The following is a 22430-nucleotide window of genomic DNA, read 5'->3' as shown; positions in this document are numbered from 1 at the left end:
AACTATGATTCCAGAAAATGAATGATATAGTATGCTATCCACCTTCTGACAGAGAAGTGATGAAATAAATATGCAGAATGATAGTATTTTTTTATATTACCAATGTGGAAATCTGTTTTGCTTTACTCTGCATATTTACAGCAGGACTTTTCTTTTTTCTTTCTTTTTCAGTAAGGATGAGAACTGGGAGGACAACTAAATAAATGTGTTTATTGGGAAAAAAAATAATTTATCATAGTAGTCCACAGTAACTCTGTCCTAAGTGTTTAAAATGAAGAGCCATGATATCATTGGAAGTATTAAAATGAGATATTTCTAGTCCATACTATAATAAATCCTCTTGGCTGGGGCCCATAGTCAATAGAATCTGCCTTAAACTAAATTCTAAACTACAGAGAATAGTGTTATAGTCAAGGTTCAGTCAAGGAAGGAACTCCAATAATGCAATTTGGAGTCCAACATATATTGTATAATGGGTGTAGGATTATAACTCCCAGTGCATTTTATCAATTGGCCTATTCTTCCTAATGGAAAGTGATTTTAAAAAATAAAAATATCGATGATGGACAAAAATTCTTATTTCTAAATGGTTTTTTTCCAGTTTATCTCAAGATATTGTTCTGTAGACTTTTGATTATTTATTGAAAACACACCCTTAGGATTCAGAATTTGTGCTCAGTTTTACAGATTGCAAAAAGAGATAAATAACAAATTCTTCATACTCTTACTCACAAGGGAAATTTGCATTTGTGTTTACATCCCTTCTTTGGTATTTATCCTCCTGCTGGCTTTTCTAGTCCCTGTATTTTTATGTTGTTGTTTTACTTCCAATAAGGGAGCAGAAAAACACTCAGAGTCATTCCATTCCACCCCAATCCTCCAAGGGCCTAACTGGGTCAAAATCAGTGTGCGCTCACTTTAAATTTTCCCCACAAAAATATTTTTTTGAAATCTCATTTGAGATGCATTTTCCTTTCTATCTGTACTAATGCAATGTCTTAATGATGACAAAAAAAGAAAGTAAAGAACATCACAACACACACACACACACACAAACACACACACAAAATCAGTTGTATGTTTGGTTCATTTCATGTTTATATTCCTCTTGATTTCCTTTGGAGACTCCAGAGAATTGGCCGGTTTTCATTTGGGAAGGACTGCCTGGGGTAATTGCAGTTGTAATGAGTGGCATGCAAGGCTTTTGTTTCTTGGGAAGGGGCTGCATGCCAAGCAGTACCGGCAGGGCGTTATTAAGAAACCTACTGAGCCCACCTTCCCCTGTTATTTATTCCCTATGGTCTATGGAGACATTGATGCAGTCTAAGAAGTAGAAGTGGGGGTTGGGGTGGGGATGGGGAGAGATTGACAGAATCATTTGCTATTTTTAGCATTTACTGAAAAATGAAGGTTTTGGTGAAGAAACTCCTGAGATTGATTGAAACAAATCCAAAAGCAAGAATCTTTTCCTAGTTAAACACTCTTCTAGCCTGGTTTGATCCTGGGATAAATGTACAGAGCTAGGTAGAGGTGGGATGAGGAAGGAACAAACTTTTAAAAGGCTTTTTCATGTATACCCTAAGTTTTTTTTTCTGCATAATGGTGTCACCTTAGTAATTTTTACTTTTAGAATAAAATTTAATTCTCATGGATAAAGATATCATTTGAGCCTAGCTTAAGGATGTCATTTATGATATTGAGTCAGTTTCATATTAATAAATGATATAGACTTTGATTTACATTCACAAAAGAGTAGGTATTATGAGAGAGAGAGAGAGAGAGAGAGAGAGAGAGAGAGAGAGAGAGAGAGAGAGAGAGAGAAGAATCAAATTTGGAATTACAGGATTTAGAGTTGGAAGGTACCCAAGCAAAATATCAAAATATTAAACTGGTATTAGTCAAATTAGGATAGCAACTAAGGATTTCTAAATCCAAGTCTGGGAACTAGAATCATTACTCTAAAGACCATATCCATCAAAAAAGGCATGAAACATTAAAATGAAGCAGAATTAACATCGACATGTTTTAATATTGTCAAAATAAAACCTCTGACAATGGAGGAAGCTATGATCCTACTTTCTTTGATTGCTATTATCCTGAGTTCAAATCCTGCCTTAGACACTTAAAAACTGCCTAACTGTGTGAATATTGCCATTGCCTTAAATAAATTTAAATTATTTTAAAAATTAAAAATTGAATTCTAATTTGTATCTCAACCTTGTTTCAACTGCACCAATGTCTCCTCTATTCAACTTCCAAAATGACTTTCCTAAAGCAGAAATCTGACCATGTGATATTCCACCCACTTATTCAAACACCCAGACTCAATAAACTCCAATGGCTTCTTATTACCTTTAGCATCAAATAAAAAGTCTATTGTTTCCCAAATATAAAGTCACTGTATACATTCATGCCTATATATACTTTATATGTTATACTCCCTACATTTTACATATACAACAGTGTATCTATATAGATGCATATGTGTGTACATAATGTTTACACACATATATATACATATATATACACAAAATAGCTAACATTTATGTAATACTAAATATATAAGTGATAGAAATTGTGTTTAAAATTATTATCTCATTCTGCAATGGGTCTTCATACAATACTGGGAGGTAAGTGCTATTATTATCTTCATTCTACAAACAAGAAAACTGAGACAAGCAGGGGTTTAATGAATCAGACATGGTCATATAGAGCTTATTATGTGTCCGAGATCAGATTTGAAGTCAGGTCTTCCTGTCTTTAAATAGACCTGGTGCTCTATCCACTGTACCACTGAGCTGCCCCTATACATACATTATCTACATTATCTACAAATCCATATATATAAATATATATATATATATATATATATACATGTGTACATAGATACCTTTATATAATTGATTTATTTCTTTCTCAATAGAAAATATATGAATTTATTGATTCATTAAATCAAACAAACTTCCTTCAATCAATTTTTATGTCTGACATGTCTATGGTCTCCCCAAAAGAGATTAATAAATTTAACAGGTTCTTCAGCATTCTTTTTTACAATCTTCTCCTAATTAAATATTTTCTGATCCCAACAAATCATCTGGAGATAGTTTTGATACATTTATCCATTCAAAATTGTTCCTATTCTAAATAGTTCTCCGGGAAAAAAGAATACTCTAATATTGCTCTTTTAAATACATCTACCCTTAGTTATCTGTTTTAAAGAACATAAACAAAGTCTATGAGGCATAGTATGTAATAATAATAATAATAATAATAATAATAATAATAATAATAATAAATATTTGTCCTTCATTCTTGAAGAAAACCATGATATCAGGGAGGCGATGCCAAGACAAGCACATAAATTATTTGATTTGAGTAAGGGGCTACTGTGCTAATTCACCAGTCTCAATTTCTCCTCCAGGGTCATAATGGGTCCATTGGCAAGATATGAATCAGAACAACTGGAGATGGCCCTGGATGTTAGACAAGCAGGGTTAAATGACTTGCCCAGTCACACAGCTAGTTCAAACTCCTGTCCTCCTGAGTCCAAGGTCAGTGCTGTATCCACTTCACCACCAAACTGTCCTGGGAAAGTATGTAAAGACATCCTGAATACCCAGTAGAGTTCCTGAAATTCATTCATAATGGTTCCTAGATAATCACATAATTAAAAATTGTGGTTATATATATGAATATATATATGCATATATATTATATTTGATTTAACTAGTTTGCTTCCAAATGCAAAATTGTATAAATGCAAAAAGATTACAAATTTCTTATAGTTTGCTCTACATATAGTATTTATGAGTTTCCCCCAAAACTACAAGAAAAACAAGTAGGAATAAATAAAATGGCAATTTTAAAAATACTAATAACAAAAGTGGTTTTATAAATAAGAAAAAGAAAGGAAAGTTTAGGTCAAAATGAGACCCCAAAGCATGTGAAGCATGTTCAACTGGGACTGGGGACTTAGGGTTGACTTGAAATCACCCCATACATTCCCAAATAAGAAAACAAACTGTCCAGGGTAAAACTCTTTCCAGGGATCCCTAGAAGAATATAGAATATCCCTTGCATGTCTGAAATAGATCCCCAGGTGAAGGTACAGACAAAATCCTTCAAGACATTCCTAAAACACATAAGACACCTCAAACATTTTCATTATCTCATTGCAAAGCCATTGGACTTTCCAAATGTAATTCTGAATTTACCTGATAATAAAAGTGGAAGATTAATTTAAGAAAGAAAACAAAAATAAATTAAACTTCAATGAGCTCAAAATCCATGCAAGGCTCTCTGAAAAGTATTATGTCCCTGGGTTTAGTTAGAATCAGTTCCAAAACTCCCAAAGCATTCCAGATTTCGCCCATGATTCAGGCATTCCACTTTCGAAAGGTTCCTAACTCTGGACTCAAATGAAATGATCAAATTATTAAGTTTTTTTTTTCATTCTTTGTACTCTTTCACCCATCATAGAGAACCAGAGAAAATTTCTTAAATAAAACTTAACTTTTGATCTTATACAGGGCTTCCTCTAAAAGGGATAAGTAGGATCCCTTAAAAGTTATTCAGTTTGTAACCTGGTAGGTTTCACATATAGAATGGTTAGTTAATTTTTCTGGCACAAAAGAAACACAAAGAGGGGCAACTAGGAGCATAGGCCCTTGAGATAGGAGAGCCTGATTTCAAATCCAACCTCAGACATTTAGTAATTACCTAGCTGTGTGACTTTGAGCAAGTCACTTAATTCCATTGCCTTGCAAAAAAAAAAAAAGAAAGAAAAGAAACACAAAGAAAGAACTTATAAACTTGCTTGGACAAATAATTAATATGAAGCAGCAACATTAAGTTACTTATCAAAGAAATCATAAGGATAAAATGCATGAAGAATGATAATCATAGAAACATATCATCTCTTTGATACTTTCTCAGAAAGTAAATTTTTTGGATACCGATACATATTTTTACTTTTTGCTCAGTCTACATTGCCTGAACAGCAAGTCATTCGAAGTCTATATGTTCTGGTAAGCCAGGTAGGTATATACCATCCTCATTTGGTGATTATCATTTCCTTCTAGAAGAATGTAGCTGGAGAAAGCACCTCCCACTAGACCAAAACTTTTCAGCAATACCTGATGTGGTCACCAAATATTGAAATATACATCTCTCATTATCATGTTTTAGTTACCTGCACTCAGGAAAAGCAACACCATGGAGAAGAGCAAACCAAGGGTTTTAAATTTCCATCTTAGGTTGATGTGCTTAAAGTATCAATAAGTATTTATGGGGAGGGAAAGAGGAAAGGAGGAAGGGGAAAGAGAAAGAGAGAGAGAGAGAGAGAGAGAGAGAGAGAGAGAGAGAGAGAGAGAGAGAGAGAGAGTGAAGATGAGCTTGCCATCCTTGAAAAAGGGAGAGGAGAGATAGTTCAGGTTGCTTCTTTTAATTGGGCAACTCTTCCTATTTCATTGGTCAATCTTATTTGGCACAATCCCCATCATAGAAAACAAGTAACCCACCAGGACTCTCTGGTTGAACATGTCATTTGACAAGGATGAGAATTCCTGTGTCACCACAAGAAGTCTGAGTGCTGAACTCCCCAGGAATCAATTTACACGTGCAAGTCTATTCTGCCATATATGTGTATGAGCACACTACATAAAATCCTAATAGAAGGAGTGGACTTCTTATTAGTGGCAAAATTTTCCAGTTGTTACTGTTCACAGATGACATTTTACTTATTGCTTCAATCTCAGAAACACCAAAGGACCTCTTAAGAAAGAGCTACAGTTATCTTATAGTAAACAATCGACACATTCTCAATGAAAAACAAAATGGATTAAGAGAATATACTTCCACTATTAATTCATGCAGTTGAAGTTAGTTCTTTTTTTATTTAAGTAATTCTGTGTGTGACCAATAAATATCAGTTAATTGTTCTCTATTGCCTTTAGAATAAAATTAAAAGTTCTTGGATTATTATTTAAAGCCCTTCAGAACCTGGTCCTGGAACAGCTGACATGAGTCAAAAAGACTTAGCTTGATTAGTTCAGATTTGGCCTCAGACACTAATTGTGTGATCCTCAGCAAGTCACTTAACCCGTTTTGCCTCAGTTTCTTCATATGTGAGATGAGTTGGAGGAGAAGACAGCAAATATACTTGATCTGGTCTTTTTGCCATGCCTCATTTATTATTCCTCATATATAGCATTCCATCTTCCATCTCCATACATTTGTAGTTCTTTTCCTCTATGTTTGGATTGCATTTCCTTATTCCATCTGCCCCATAGAAACTCTTTATTTCCCCTCAAAACTTAGCTCAAGCTTCTCACATCAAGCCTTTCAGAATCATGTCAGCTGCTATTCCTTCACCAAAAGTAAATGGATATATATACATATGTGTGTATAAAATGTTTATACATGTACTTGTTTATTTTCTAATAGAATGTAAGATATTTAAGGAGAGGCACTGGTTTGCTTTTGTCTGTATAGCTCCAGCTCCTAGCAAAGCTTGGAATATGGTAGAAGCTTGTTGATGGTGTGTGTGTGTGTGTGTGTGTGTGTGTGTGTGTGTGGAGGGGCAAGGCAGGGAGGTTATATTTCATATAAATCCAATAAGGATGGACAGTGAACAGGGTCCACAATATAAGAGGCGAAGATGTAGGGTTGTCTCAAGTTTGATACATTGCATTTCCGATGATCCCAGACTGTTCCTGGGCTGCCACAAAAGCCCCTGTTTCAGCATCAGTGATCTCTGGGTTACATTTTATGTCTGGGAATAGTCTCTAAACAAACACTTAACTACACCAAGGGAGCTAAAGATTTAAAAGAGCCCTTGAGGCAAATCCTTTTGTGCAACAAAGTTTTATAATATGAAGAATCACCCCTTAACTGATGTGTTCTCTGAGTTCAAGTTTCTGAATATCAAGTTTCCTGTAAAGGAAGACACACCTGCACACAATCTGACTTATTATTGTTATTTCTAATTCTGTGAAAGGCTTAATGTACCAGTTAGGACAAGGCAAGAATGAGCTTAAACATCCTTCCCAACCACCAAATAAACATGAAAGGAGCCTACCTTTTTGGCATCTCCACATTATAACCTGAGGCAGAACCATAGCTAGTACAAGGCAAAGTGGAACATTTATAATCATTAGACAGTAGTAATTTTATGTCCTGAGATAAGTCTCTTTTGTCCAACAGAATGGCCAGCTTTGGAAAGATGGGATTTCTTGAAAACTAAAACATGTTGTCTACAGATCTGGAGCCTGGGGGTTCTTACTTAACCCATGTCTCTACATGGCTTGAGGTTCACCCATCTTTTCTTGGTTCCTGGCGGAGATATTAACTGTAACCACATTCCCTTTAGGGTTAGCCAAGACTGTGTTCAAAAAACCATCCGGAAAAGGGACTCTATAGCCAATTTGTGAAATTCTATCTGGATTATGTTATTTCCTTGCTTATTCAAGTCCCTGATTTCAGAGAATTCCCGAAGCTGGCATAGAGGACAATAACATTCCTCAATGCATAATCTGACTATGTAGGACAACTTTATGATGCTTCTCAAAATTATTTCAAACACTAGGGAGCAAGAAACAAACCCCCCATTGAGATATACGTATTTCTCTTTTCTGTGCTTTTTTCTTTTTCTTTTTTTTAACACATTTAAAATAGATGAGTCTGGTGAGAGTAGTGTTGTTGGGCTCAAAGAACACAGATTTTGGAGTCATTTATTAAAACCTGGGAAAAAAAAGAGGAAAAACCACACCTGCCCTCAAGGAGATCACATATGAATAGGTAAGATAAGACAAAGGAAACCTAAAGTCAGGACAAGGGCTGGGCAGAGGAGACAAAGGTAGGAATGGGAATGATCCCTCAAAGTCTGCTAAGAAACCTAAACTGAACTCAGCCCAACTATGTGGAGGGGGAGAATCAGGTGAGGGGAATCCACAACTTCATGAGTTCCATGGTCTATCCGAATTGACCTTAAGGTATCACTAACACAATTTTGGACAACATGACTGACTGGAATGATAGAGAAATATTCTGGAGCTTGGTATTTTGTTACTCAGGAAAAATAATTATGCCCAGAGCAGAAAGAAAAAAAATCATCATGGAACAAAATTGCTATTCTCACCTTATTTGGAGAAAGTCTTTCAGAGAATTTTGAAATAGCCAGTGATTACATAGCTAAGAGGTGAGGTTGGTAGGCTATCCCACTGGATCTGTTCATCTTTAAAAAAGTGAATGAAAGCTGGCTGGTCCTGTGTTGATAATTTTATATTACTAAACTTTTCTTCATATGACAAAGACCTTTAAATAATATGTAGCAATTCATTCATTTATTTATTTATTTTTTTACAAAACACTTATATGCTTTGGTTTATGTGGTTCTCACAACAATCTTGCAAGATATGTTGGATAAAGGTTGTGGCCATGAAGACCTCATTCTGTTCATCTCTACTCCCAATCTAAATATACTTACATTCACAATGAAAGGGAAATGATCAATTAATTTCATCAATCAAATATAGCAAAGAGCACATCTTAGAATATAAAAGGAGAGATTAAGAAAGAGCTGTAGAAAATTTGTTTGGGCTGAAGTGATCTTAGAATATGGAATATTACTTTGTGAGGGAACTTAGAACATAGCAAATATTTCAAACCTGAAAGATACCTGAACCTACAAGAATATGAAATATAAAATGTTAGTACACAAAAAAAATCTTAATGTCTTCCTAGTCCATTTTAAATATGACAAAAACTAATCCAAGCTTACAAATTGATTTAGCCATTTTAATTATGAGAGCAAAGCTCTGAACTGGACGAATTCTTAAAGATGACTTCATCCAACTCCTAAATTTTACACACAAGGTAACTGACTTCCAGGGACATTAAGTGGATTACTTGTCCAGGGCTACATAGGTGACATCAGAGGTGGAATTTAGAGCCAGGCCTTCAGATTTCTGAGTCTATGTTTTTTTTTTTAATCGGTAACAAAATGTGTTACTCTCTGTTTTAGAAAAAAAAGAGAAGTTTTGTAAAGCACAATATGCAATACATTGTCCTCTTTATTACTAGATTTGAGCTAAAACATTGACTTTTTTTTCTTCTAAAGAAATGGAAGCAAAAGGAAGACTGCATTTAGGTATACTTGGTTATACTCATATCTCCAGCCAATTTTTTGCTCATTTTGGTACCAGGTGAGAGTGAAATGAATGGAGAATTTTACACTACTTTTCCCTATGTTACATATTATTTCAAGTGGGAGCTGAAATCCATAAGTGAATTATTCTAGTAACACCAATTTGTCCAATTATTTTTTGTTGCTTCAATCATGTGCAACTCTTCATGTCCCCACTTTGGGGTCAAAAGATACTGGTGTTGTATGCCATTTCCTTCTGCTCATTCTACAGATGAGGAACTGAGGTAAACAGGGTTAAGTTTCTTGCCCAGGGTCACAAACTTGGAATTATCTGGGGTCAAATTTGAAATCAGTTCTTTCTGAATATAAATCTGACTCTCTTTCCACTGCACTAGCTAGTTGCCCTTATTTATTTATAGGGAAAAAATATAAGCAAGATTTCACAACTGAACTCATTGCAAATCTCTTAAGAATAATCATGGATTGCAATCCCCACTTTCTGGTTAGCTAGTGACTTGCCTTTGCAAGAGTCACTTCAGTTTTTCAGAGATTCAGTTTCTTCATTTGCAAAATGAGACACTGGAAATAAATTCAATCATTTAAGGGCCCATTTCTAAATTCTATAACTCTAATTTCTATGTTTTGCCAGAAGCAGAGCAAAAACTCTTTTCATTGCTGTGTGGAATCAGATTTAACATGGGGGTCAAAGTACATCTCAAGAAACAGATCAATCCCTTATAACAAAAGCCAATTAGAACCTCAGCAGTCAGTCAGGCAAGCGTTGGTCCTATCCTGGACAGCAATGTTACAGTAGGATTCTACTACTTTTTTATCATTGAAGGACAAAGAATTCATGAATCCATGTCACAGTTTCCTACTGATGAAAATAGGTATACAGATATTCAGCCTAAGTTCCCTGAAAACTGATTGGGAAAATAATTTCTTAATTACTTCCATTTTGCACCCAGTTTCATGGAAAAACCATACTAATTTATCATTCCCTATTGTTCATCATCATCATCCATGTCTTTTTAGTTTATGGGGTTCATTTCTGCCTATTCTTTTCCAGGTTTCTGGTTTCTTATTTGCAGGTTTGGATTACAGCTGTGAAGAAACTGAAAACATCTGGTTTGCGTTCAGAGAGTGCCCTGTTGTATTTGCTCTTTCTGGTTGATTATTACTATCAATGAGTGACAGGATTGTTTTACCTTTGAATAAGGACCTCCTCTTGGACAAGAATGAATGAAATAGTGGAAGACAGTGATCTTACTGCCCAATGAATGCCTGTGACTGCCACTCATAGCTAACCACCCACCCCCTTTGATTAAAATACTGTAGAATGCTCAGGTTCAGAAAACAAGGTAGACAGATTTCTTGATTAAGTTGTGTAGTATGAGGCTTATTTGTTTTCATAATACTGTGACTACATTTGATACTTATGTGAATAAAAGGTTCTTTCATTGTTTCCATGGAAGACCAGAGCTATTCTTGCCTTTGGTTCTGGTTCTGATATATGAAGATGAGTTTTTCCTTGTAATGGTAGCTCTCTCCTACTTGTACTGATGATAATTTTTGTGGTTCACCCTTGTAGAAGGTAATGACATCAAGGAGGTGGTGAATTGGATTTGAGTTAGTAGGGCTCACTTTCTCCTCTGAAGCCATCTCGGTCCAGTGACCAGATGAGAATCAGAATGTGGGGCAAACAGGGTTAAATGACTTGCCCAAGATCACACAGCTAATAAGTGTCAAGTGTCTGAAGCCAAATTTGTACTCAGGTCCTCCTCACTCCAGGGCTGGCACTCAATCCACTAAACCATTTAGATGCATCTTCTTGCACTAACTGGATTCTAAATAGGGATAGGTGAGTGGGATTGTAGAAATTGCCGTGGATTGGATGACCGAAAACCTGACTTCTAGGTTTTGACTGTGTAAGTCAGATTCCCTCTCAGGGTCTTAATTTTCCTATCAAAAACTGAAATCTATCAAAAAATTGATATATTTTTCTCCCCCACAATAATAGCTAACATTTATAAAAACTTTTAAATTAATAGTAGCAATATGCTTTCCTTATAGCATTTCATTTGATTCTCTCAACAATGATATATGCTTCATGCTATTATTATCCTCATTTAGCATCTGAAGAAACTGTGACTAAGAGAAGTTAAATGATTTGCTTAGGACCACATGGCTAGCAAGTATCTGAGATAGCATGTGAACTTAGGTTTTTCTGATTAGAAGTCTACCACTCAATCCATTTCACTAACATAATTCATCAACATTTCATGAATCTTTTATATCAGGGATACAAAATCAGATTAATATAGTTCATTTTCAACTAAGTGTTCTGGAAGAGACTTTAGTTATGATTTAGCCCAGAAATGTTAAAAAACATATAACCTGCAAAACTTTTGAGTATAACCCAAACCAGATTAAAAATAATAGGGGAATAGCTACAAAACAGACAAAATTACACAAATATAGATAATAATATAATTAAAAAATAGTTCATTATTCAGCTCATAATATTATTGCTGTAAAGTTTAGTGGCCCCATTTCTATTTGATTTTGACACCACTGGTTCAACCCAATTGTTCACTTTACAAATGAAGACCCAAGGAAGAGTAGCAATATACCCAAAGAAAAATAAATCTTCAGTGATAGCAAGACTTGTACTTGGGCATCCCTTACCTGAATTACCTTTCCACTCCCAAATAAAGAGCTTGTTTTAATAGTTCTATCAATGCCTTATATCAAAAAACAAGGAGGAAATTTCAGACTCTACTATGGGGTGAGTTAATGCAATATTTTAGAGCAGAGGCTCCTTTGTGTGAAAGGTTGACTTTGGTTGAGAATCAGATGCATTTATTTTAAACATAACATTGAAATATATTCAAATGATGGTTAAATGAAAACTTACAGAGTAGAAATAAAAAAAAATTGCTTTTAAATCCATATTGCCTCTGTGTCCTTGGGAACATCTGCCAAGGAACAAAACATGGAGAAATAGAAAATGTTATGGATAGATAGCTGGAATGCCTAGATCCAGTCACTGCTAAACTAGTGTGACCTACAAGTCATGTCACGTATTTGGGACTCATTTTCTGCATCTCCAAAAGGAATTATGGAATGAAATGGCCCCAAAATTCCCTCCAGCTCTGACATTTTAAGATAATTACCTTGCCTTTAGATGACAACAGCCCCTATTGTCTTACAAAAATATTCTTCAAATGTCCACCCTGACCATCTTAAAAGATCATCTGGTCCTCTGCATTCCACTGTGGTTGACAAATGTGTCCATAGTCTATAGCTCATTTTACCCCTCCTCATTTTCCTATTTCTTTAGGCTGAATACCAGGAAACAGTTCCAAACAGTGAGGTCTGTTAGATTGTGGAATAGTTTCCAAAGGGAAGTGGTGAAGAACTCCTCAGTTGGTTCATTTAAAATTAGATGAGAGTAAGCAATCAAAATACCCCATGGGGAGTGATCCTGTGTTGGCAAGAGAGAGAATGAACTCTGTTCAGTGACCTAAGGTCTTTCCCACTGTTACCTCCTATGAGTCTGTCATTTTGAATATTACCATTTCTAATAATGACCTTGCCAAGGAGAAAATAGCCCCAAAGGTCCCTCTTTGAATTCTTATCCCAAATCTTTCTTGGAGGGCACTGTCACTTCGATGTCATTGGTACGAAGTAGGGCAAAACCAGTATTCACATTTGTCGAGGACAAATGATTTCAAACTCTATCTCCTCACCCCCCACCCCATCCCCACCCCCCACACATCCCTAACACATTCTGCCTCAAATTGCATTTGTGTAAATCTAAAAACCCATATGCATTGCATCTGAGATGTAATCCTGGGACTTCTAAATTCATCTGCACTTAACTCCTCAGACCTAGAGGTAGGGTCCCCAAAGAGCATTCTCAAATAGCTCAAGTTTCCCAAGCAGATCCATATTTCTAAACCTGGAAGGGGAGGGAGGAGGGGAATAGAGCAAGCCAGAGGGAGGAGGACAAAAGTGTGAACTATTAGGTGCAAAGAGAAGGATGTGGAGTCTGAGACTTCGAGATTTGTTCATTGCATATAAAAAGGACCAAGTCAGACAGAACCTAAGAATAAGAGAAGCTGAGAGCAGAGAAGAGAAAAGTTCTTACCTATTGATGAAAAGGCACCAGACAAAGGGTCAATAGAGATCAATTCCAGGTCTGATTCTACCACTAACCAGGGAAAACTGTGACACCCTAATGATCCTCTCTTTTCTCATCTGTAAAATGATAGGTTTGAACCAGATGCTTCTACAAAAATCCTTTCCAGTTCTATGTTAGAATTCTTTACCTAATAAATTGAAGGATAATGTACTAGTTCCTGGTTCCACAGCCTTTTTGGTGGCTTTACCTCAAGAGGATGGAATCCAGAACTGTGCCTTTCAAATGAGAATGGTTATGAAGTGACAAGAACAGTTGTATTAGACATTCTATAACAAGAGAAAGAGGCCCACATTCAGACAAGTAAAGTCTGGTGCAAGCTGGTGAAGCCTACTTGCTATAATAGTTATTCCTCCCCAGCTAGCCAATTCACCCCCTTTTCTCTTTTGTTATATTCTGATAGCATAAAAGGCAGCAATTGTCGCAATGGTATTTCCCCTCTTCTCAGTCCTAAGCAATAGCAACAATCCTTCACAATTGTATAGCAGTTCATAATTTAGAAAGCATTTTTATTTATTTCTTTTCATCCTCCCCTTTACATGCTAGGCAAGAATGATTTTTCTCATTTTACAAATAAAGTAGCTGTAGCTTGTAAAGAAGAAATAATTTATTTGAACTCACATAATTAGGAAGTTGTAGAACTTCTGGCTCCCAATCTAGACCTCTTTTGTACTATATTATCTGTTTTTATAGTATGAAAAGCAGACAAAGTGAACATGACCAACTTTTGTCCCTTTCCAATCACTGTTGACCCTTTCAAAGGTATTTAACAAAGGGGAAATCATTTTGTTACTTTCCTCATCTTCATATCTAAAGTTCATCTTGTTCCAGTGTGGATGCCTATCAGGGAACATACAGAATATACCCATTCCAAATATATTCCCTTGAATTACTGGTGCCTGAAACTATACCAGTGGAATTTCAGGCCTTTCTTATAGACTCTGTTAGCATATAGAATTAGAAGCTATAGCATCCCATAATAGAAATACAGTTGTGTTCAGTGGACAGACTTAAACTTTGATAACTGAACTGGGAGTTACAAGACCTTGTTGGAATGCTATTTACTGTGCCACCAATTATTTGTGTGTTCTTAGGTAAGTTATTGAATTTCTTTGAATTTCACTACCCTCATCTGTAAGATGAAAAGGTTGGAATAGGTGATGTCTTGATTTTGTTCCAGCTATAAATCTGTAATTCTATGTGGGGAAACCTCTTAAAACATTAGATTTGTCCTCAGACAAGTAGGATTTATTTTCTTCATCTTAAACAGATAGCCCTTTCTTGAAACTTGGTTTCCTTTGAAAAGGAGAATATTGAACTATGTGATTGCCAAGGTATCTTTAGTACTAAATTCTACAAGTCTCCATTGACAGGCATTTGGTCAGTGATGTTTAATTTGGATTAGTGAGAGAGTTAGGTTTAAGACAGACAATATCACCACAAGAGCATTTAGGAAATTTCAATGGCATCCCTAGACATTGAGAACCACAAGAAAAGGAATGAAAAATGGAGGTAGGCATGAATAGAGGATAAAATTCAGTTACTTTATTTAGGGACAAACCAGATTACAACCCGATAGGAACTTTCTGGCTTCTGGGAAAGATAGAAAAATTTGCTAAGAAGTACACAGGAATCAGACTATAGACACTCTCCTTGGGATCCATGATGGGATTTATAGGGCTGTTAGAGAAGGATGTATCTAAGTGTTCCTGTTATTGTCTCAAATTCCAAAATCCTTATATTTGTTTCACTTCCATAGTAGGTGTTGATCCCATGAATATTCTCTTTTCCCAATTCCCACAATGGTCAGGTAAGAAGAAAATTAAATAGTTCAAGTTCCTAAAAAGGTGCTAATGAAATGTCTCATCTTCTATAGGAAACTGATCTTCAGAGGTAGTAAATAGCAGTGACTGAGCCTGGGACAGGGTTGGGGAGGTGGTTCTCTTCTGGTTTTCAGCTTTCTACAATTTTTGTTGCAATCTCAAGATTTCAGACTGCTCTATCTTCATCAGAACTGGCATGTCAGCAATTATATCTTGTATTCTTTCTAGCTCGGCTTCTCAATATTTTCTTTTTTCTATTTTTTACTTCTTAAACCTTTTTGTTTACTGCTACTATATGACATGATTCAATTCAATGTTCAAAAAATTCCTTTAGTCTTTTTTTTGCCTGGGGTGGTGGTGGCAAAAGAGTTAGTTTAAAAATTTGACTTGACTTGGGTTATGTGTTGGTTTAAACTTACTGAGGCAATAAAGCATCATATAATTTCTCCATTCCATATACTGTTGGGGTCCTTAAACCCCGGAGAACCAAAGACTATCTTCTTCTTGCCTAGTTTTATTTTTCTTTTCTTCTGAGTAATGGAAATAATCGTGCATTTTACAGAATGATGTTTTAGCACAAAGGAACAAAGAAATACAACTACATATTAATGACCACCCCTCTTTGTCTCAAGATGTCCTAAAAGATGTCTAGAAGTCACGTGAATAATTCAAAATGCTCTTCAGGTGTGAAATGGCCCTTGGGCCAAGATGAATTATCCTCTTGTAACTATTATTATGGAGCTTGATAGTGTGTCCCACAAATAGGGGTCAGGGTGTCATAAACCCCAATGGGAAGACCTTCATGAATTTACACAGGCAGCAGAAGAATTTGGCACTCATCAACCTACCGTAGTCCTCCCAATGGAGGCATAAATTATCATGAACTCTTTTCCCTAGGGAAGTTTCCTAAGAGCTATTTTTGTGCCCTGTAGCAATGGGTTGGGAAAATTGGAATGTAGGAATGATAAATATACATGGAAGGATGTGCCACCATTTATTCTGGGAAGGAAAAATTGTGTTGAGGCAGAAAAGGGGAAGATGGAAAAATCTATTGCAATTAATAAGAATGATGCTAAGCTATGTAAGAACTCACATTCTAATGGCCATATAATTATTGATGATGCCATGGAGAAGTATGGGAAATGGTCCTATCCACCTTGGAATGTGGAATGATTTGATAGAAGTACTAGATTTAGAATAAAAAATTATGATTCATAGTTTAGTGCTGCTAATTATCAACAATATAACCTTATATAAGTTGCTTGTATACTCTGACCTTCAATGTGTTCATTGGTAAATGAGAATAAATAAGCTTATGGTATTTATCTCAGAAGACTACTGGGAGAATCATATAAAATGTTAATCACAGAGTCACAAATGTTAATAAATGTTATCACAGAGGATATCTAGACCAGACTGTATCTGACTGAGAATCATGTCTAAGCAGTCATCATCATGTTTTTGTATTAAGACATGAATGAGTGAAATAAAAATATATGTGTGTGTATATGTATATGTGCAGATATGTATGTATGATTTATATATATATATATGTATATACATATATATATATATATAAAGAGAGAGAGACAGAGAGAACAGAGAGAAAGAGGGCTCTTATTTAGTGCAAAGTACTATACTAAATACTGGTTAAATAAATAGAAAAAGTAAGACACTTCATGCTATCACTCATCTCATAATATAACAGGGAAATAGAAAACATAGGAGGGTTCATCTGTTAGGGCAGTTTGAAAGTGGTCCTTAGGAGAAAACAGTAATCAGGCTGATAGAAATTCATTCTTTTCACTAAAGAGTGGATTTGTGCATTCTGAAGTTGAACCATTTGACACAAAAAGAAGTTGGTTGCAAGAACTTTCCTTTATGCATCTCTATAAGGGTTACCTTGTACCCTTAAATGAATCTACAAGTTCTAAAGGCAGTCCATATTACTTTTTGAATAGAGCTAAATGTTAATTTTCTTTATATTCTTTATATAAACAGAATGACATAGTGAAAATCTTTTTGGATTTTGAATGTGTAACCCAGTGTTTCAGCTATTCCTCCTACTACTAGGTTCTAGTAAAATTCAATGAATTATATTGATATCATTATATGAATTATCAATAAAAATATTAGACATCATAGGATTACATGTCTAGTCCACTAGAGAACAGCAATCAAAATGATATGAAACTTTTCATTACTATTCAATGGTTACAGTAATTTAAGCAGCATTGAATCTACCTACCTGCACTATTGCCTAGCATATATTTCTCCATCTTTTCTACAAGAATAAATAAAATACTTGATCAAATCTTTTATTGAAATGTACAGAAAGAATATTACCACGCTGCTTCTGATTTAATTTAGTAATCCTTAAAAAAGAGGGAAATGAGGTTAGTTTGGCACAACCTGTTCTTGATGAAGCCATGTTGTCTTTTTCAAAATCATCACTTCTTTGTCTAGATATTCAGGAACAAACCTGTTTTATGTTTTAGATTCTTGTCAGGAAATAATGTGTATAAAAGTCCTTATAAAGAAGACATTATATCTGAGTTATTATTATTATATTTAAGACTTATTGACTTTAGGACTGAAAGAATATTTTGGATAATCTAATTTCTTCATTTCACAGAAAAGAAACTGAGTTCAAGAGAGAGGTTTAAAAATCACATAAAAAAGAGCCTAGTCTTGAAAATAAGCACTCATTCTAAATTGTATCTATTTGCACTAATTCATTCATTCATTCATTCATTCCAGAAATATTTCTTAAATCTCCACTCTATAAGGAACACTGTACTAGCTGCTAGAGGAGATATAGTTCAAATAATTGAACTTTGTTATGGGAAACAATATTAAAAAAGCAATTTTGTTTTATGATTTAAATACAATTTACAACATTTAAGATATAATAATATATGGGGTTTCTAACACACCTTCAAGAAAGGCTTCTCTATCAGTTATTTCTCTAAGGATAAGGGGAGGGAAAGATTGAGGTTTATCTATTCAAATTTTCTCCTAGTTCCTATTCTAGTTTATGGATCCCATGCTTAGGTAAATATGTAAAAGCTATTTGTCCATTTGTACTTGATCCCACCCTCATCTGTACTTATTTTAGGAAAGACCTATAGGATAGAATTGGATAATTCCTTTTAAAATCAAACTTATTTTCTCCTATTCCACTCAGAGGGGGGTGAAAAGACAGTTTTTGTTTTGCTTTTCCATTAATATACTATGTGACTTGTTATACATTTTTGGGACTTTATTTCACTGACATTGGAATAATTATTCCTCATGGATTCAAACGAATTTTGAGAATATCATATTGCAAATGCTAAAGAGCCTATTCAATCTCATAAGTTCCCATCATTGTATGCTCCTATTCAATGAATCATATTTTTAGGAATCAAGTTAAGGAAATTTGCTTTCAAAGCACCATTCATTAAATCAGTATCTAAACAGAAGTTCTGAGACCTGGACCTGTCAAAAAAACAAAAAAAAGCACCCTTAATTTTATAAGCAGATCTCTCCAATCCAAATAATTGTAATTCAGATCAAATAAATCATCTGAAGTGCTTAGGTATAATAGAAACCTTTTCTTTTCTTTTGTTAAACAAGAAAGATTTTAATAAAAATAAATATTCCATAAACTACTCAGGGAATATATATCTTTCTCTAAATCTGTATCTCAAATCATATCCTCCAGTCATAAACACAGAGGGCAGACACAAATGGCTTCTATTTCCTTTTCAATGTATAATGTTAAATTGGACTCACAGGTATGCATGGTGTTATTCAGCCCCTGGAGGTATTGGGTATAGACTGAACTAAAAGATGATTATAGAATCATATAACCATAGAATGTTAAAGCCAGGGGGGATTTTGTAATGAACAATGTCAGAATGCGAAGGAACTTTAAAACATAGAATTTTAAAAATAGAACAATTCTTAGAATATTTAATGCAAAATGTAAAACAATTTTAGAAATGGAAAAGACATTATAACAAACAATCAGAACAAAGTTTGGAGGAATAAAATTTGGAGGAATCTCCGAACATAGACTATTAGAACGTAAATTGTTAGGATACAGAATTTGACAGAAAGCAAGATAAAGTTAAAGTGTTATAATAAACTTATAAATCCTAAAACAAATATTAGAACAAAGAATGCTAGCTTTGGAAGAGATTCTAATGATCACAAACCAAATTCTAGAATCCAAGGGATGTAAAGAATATTTAATCCATTCCATTTCTGTAGCTTAAATCCTATCTAAATCATACTAAAAATGTTTGTTTCAGGCCTTTGAACTACTCTAGTGACTCACTAACTTCATAAGGAATCTCATCTCTCTTATTTCTAGGCAAGGAAGTTGATGGAAAAGGACTTTTTCTAAGTTAAAAGTAATTAGTGAAAAAAACTGAGAATAGAGATTCTGTCTCCTGACTAATATTTATTTCTGTTTAGATATAATATATATTATATATCACATTATACATAACATTTTTAAAAAGTCTCACTATCTCCAAAGTTATTCACCTATTCCCAAATAGCTTGTAAGTCCCTTACACAGGACCTGATATTGACAACCTTGGATCTAACTACACTATCCAAATGTTCACTTTAGGGCTTCGTACCCTTACTTGTGCATGTTCCAATTTTCCATCTGACTAAACACTATGACAGATCTATATGTATAACCATCAAGAAACAACCACTATTAAAGATCTCATTTATGTATCGAGACTGATGCTCCCATAATAGATGGATTATACCATAAGGAATGAAGTTGCCAGACATAATTTACAGAAACAAGCTCTTTTCAAGTGGAACATGTGATCTATTGGTAAAATAAACACATATGTACATGATGTGACTCTTCCAGTGAGTTTAGAAAAGGAAATTTATGATATTGATTCTTCTGTTTTCTCTTATGACTAAACTCTCAATCAATATCATCAGAATTTCTTAATGTATCGAAACCAGAAATGGGATTATTAGTAGATATAGAGTCATTTCCTGCCTCTACTTTTCTTGGATTTAAATGAAAAATATATATAGTAAATACAGGATTATATGCTTAGAAAACATCTGAGCAACAGAAATTTGTGCACAAGTGAAAGAGTGATATAGTTGAAAAAAAGTAGTGTTGGATTCAAGAGAAAACTGGGTTCTAATTCAGTCAGTAATGCTTATAATTATGTTGTGGGCTGGTTAATTCCCTCTCTATATGTCTCAGTTTATTCATGTGAGACATGAGGAGAATTACATGAATTATGTCTAATATACCTTACAGTTACAAAATTTATGATACTATAAAAATATAGCAATTGACTCTGGGTAGAAGACTGATCAATCAAAGAAAATTCTGTCAATGAATATTTTTTCTTGAGGGAAGGAGTAGAACTGACTTTCTCTGCCTTATTTAGGGTTAAAGTGTTATAATAAACTTATAATCTCAAATTCACTGTGAATCTGCACAGAAGTTCTATTTTCAACATGGACGGTTTCCTTAGGCAATCCTGATGCCTACCTACCACCATCAACAGGGTCCCATTAAACTGGATCCCAACATAAAGGAGACATATGATTAGTTTTACTCTATTTCAATTCACAAATTAATTGGCCCATCAGACTTGGCCTCTCTAGTAACCAGGGTCACTAGTATATAGCAACATAGTCAGCAAGAATTCTTTTAAAAGGAAATTGGTCAACTAATTTCATTCTTTCACTGGAATAAAATCTCATTGATGTGAGTATGATGTAGCCTGCAATGTATTTTGCAGGCCTAATCAGTCTTCTTTGAGTCTAACTATTAGCTTGCCACAAGGAGTATAGTTAATATGCTGGGTCCCTGATTCACTTCCTTTGACTTCATGAGGATGCCAAGAGGGCACATAACTGTAAACTGGTTATCCTTAATCACATTATTTTCCCATATTTAATTTCAATCACATATTTCCTGGATATTGCCATCCTTTACACCTTATCTCTTCTCATCTCCCTATGTTCTTCTTTATATTCCTTTAGAATAGTCTCAGTTTTAATTTTTTTTAAGATTATAATCATACCTCCCCCTAAAAACAATGAATGACACTGTAGTTAAAGAGATGAGTTTTATTTCAGGGAGAACTTAAGTAAAAGAACTTGGTAATTGTCCTACAGAAATCTAGGTTGATTCAAAATTCAATTCTTTGTCCATCCTTTTCTTTCAAGGGCAGTAGTTAGAGCCAGAGCTGATAAGAGGAAGGATATCTGAACTTGACAAATCTTCCTGATTTTGGCCTGAAGATTCCTCTATTAAGGTAGAAGAAAAAATTTTCTCACATTACCATTTGTGATTGTTATTGTGGAGAACTCAGTTGGGGAAATATAGTACTAGAGCGATAGTGTGATGGTGCAAGAAGAGATGAACAACAATAATGTTTGTCCTTCATTTTAGAAGAAGAACACGACATCAGGGAGTGATGCCATGACCAGTAAATGATTTGGATTTGAGTTATGGGGTGTTGTGTTAATTCACCATTCTCACTTTCTTCTCCAGAGACATTTGGGTCCAGTGGCCAGATATGGATCAGGATGAATGGAGATGACTGTGGATGTGAGGCAATCAAGGTTACGTGACTTGGCCAGGGTCACACAGTTATTAAGTGGCAAGTGTCTGAGACTGGATTCAAACTCCTGTCTTCCTGACTCCAAGGTCAGTGTTCTACACCCTACTCCACCTAGCTTCTGGAAAGATATATATATATATATATATGCAATAACCACAGTGGATTTGGAATTATAAAGGCATTTGTTCAAATATTAATAAGTAGTTAATTGTGTGATCATGGACAAACAAGACACACAATTCCTCTAAGCCACACATTTCTAAACTCTAAAATGAAGACTTTGGATTAGATAATTTATCAGGACCCTTTTCTTTCTTACATCCTATATGTCAATGAATATTGTCATCTTTATCCTAGGTAAATTTTAACTCTATTACTGGTATAGAAATATGTGACTTAATAAGACTTTCAAAGCAATGTTCGATGAACATTGCAAAAAGAGCAGTAATAAGTACAAAGGGTGGTCATGATTTCATTAAGATCAAGTCAAGTTGCAAGGAGGGGGAGGTGGAGCTAAGATGGCAGAGTAAAGTCAGGAATTCCCAGAAGCTCTCCTCCAAACCACACACTCCAATTCTCCTTAAATAATGATCTGAACCAATTCTAGAGTGGCAGAACCAGAAAAATACTGAGTAAAACAATTGTCC

This window comes from Macrotis lagotis, chromosome 1 (genome assembly GCF_037893015.1).
Source record: "Macrotis lagotis isolate mMagLag1 chromosome 1, bilby.v1.9.chrom.fasta, whole genome shotgun sequence".
NCBI classification, from domain to species: domain Eukaryota; kingdom Metazoa; phylum Chordata; class Mammalia; order Peramelemorphia; family Peramelidae; genus Macrotis; species Macrotis lagotis.
This window is presented reverse-complemented; position numbering follows the sequence as displayed.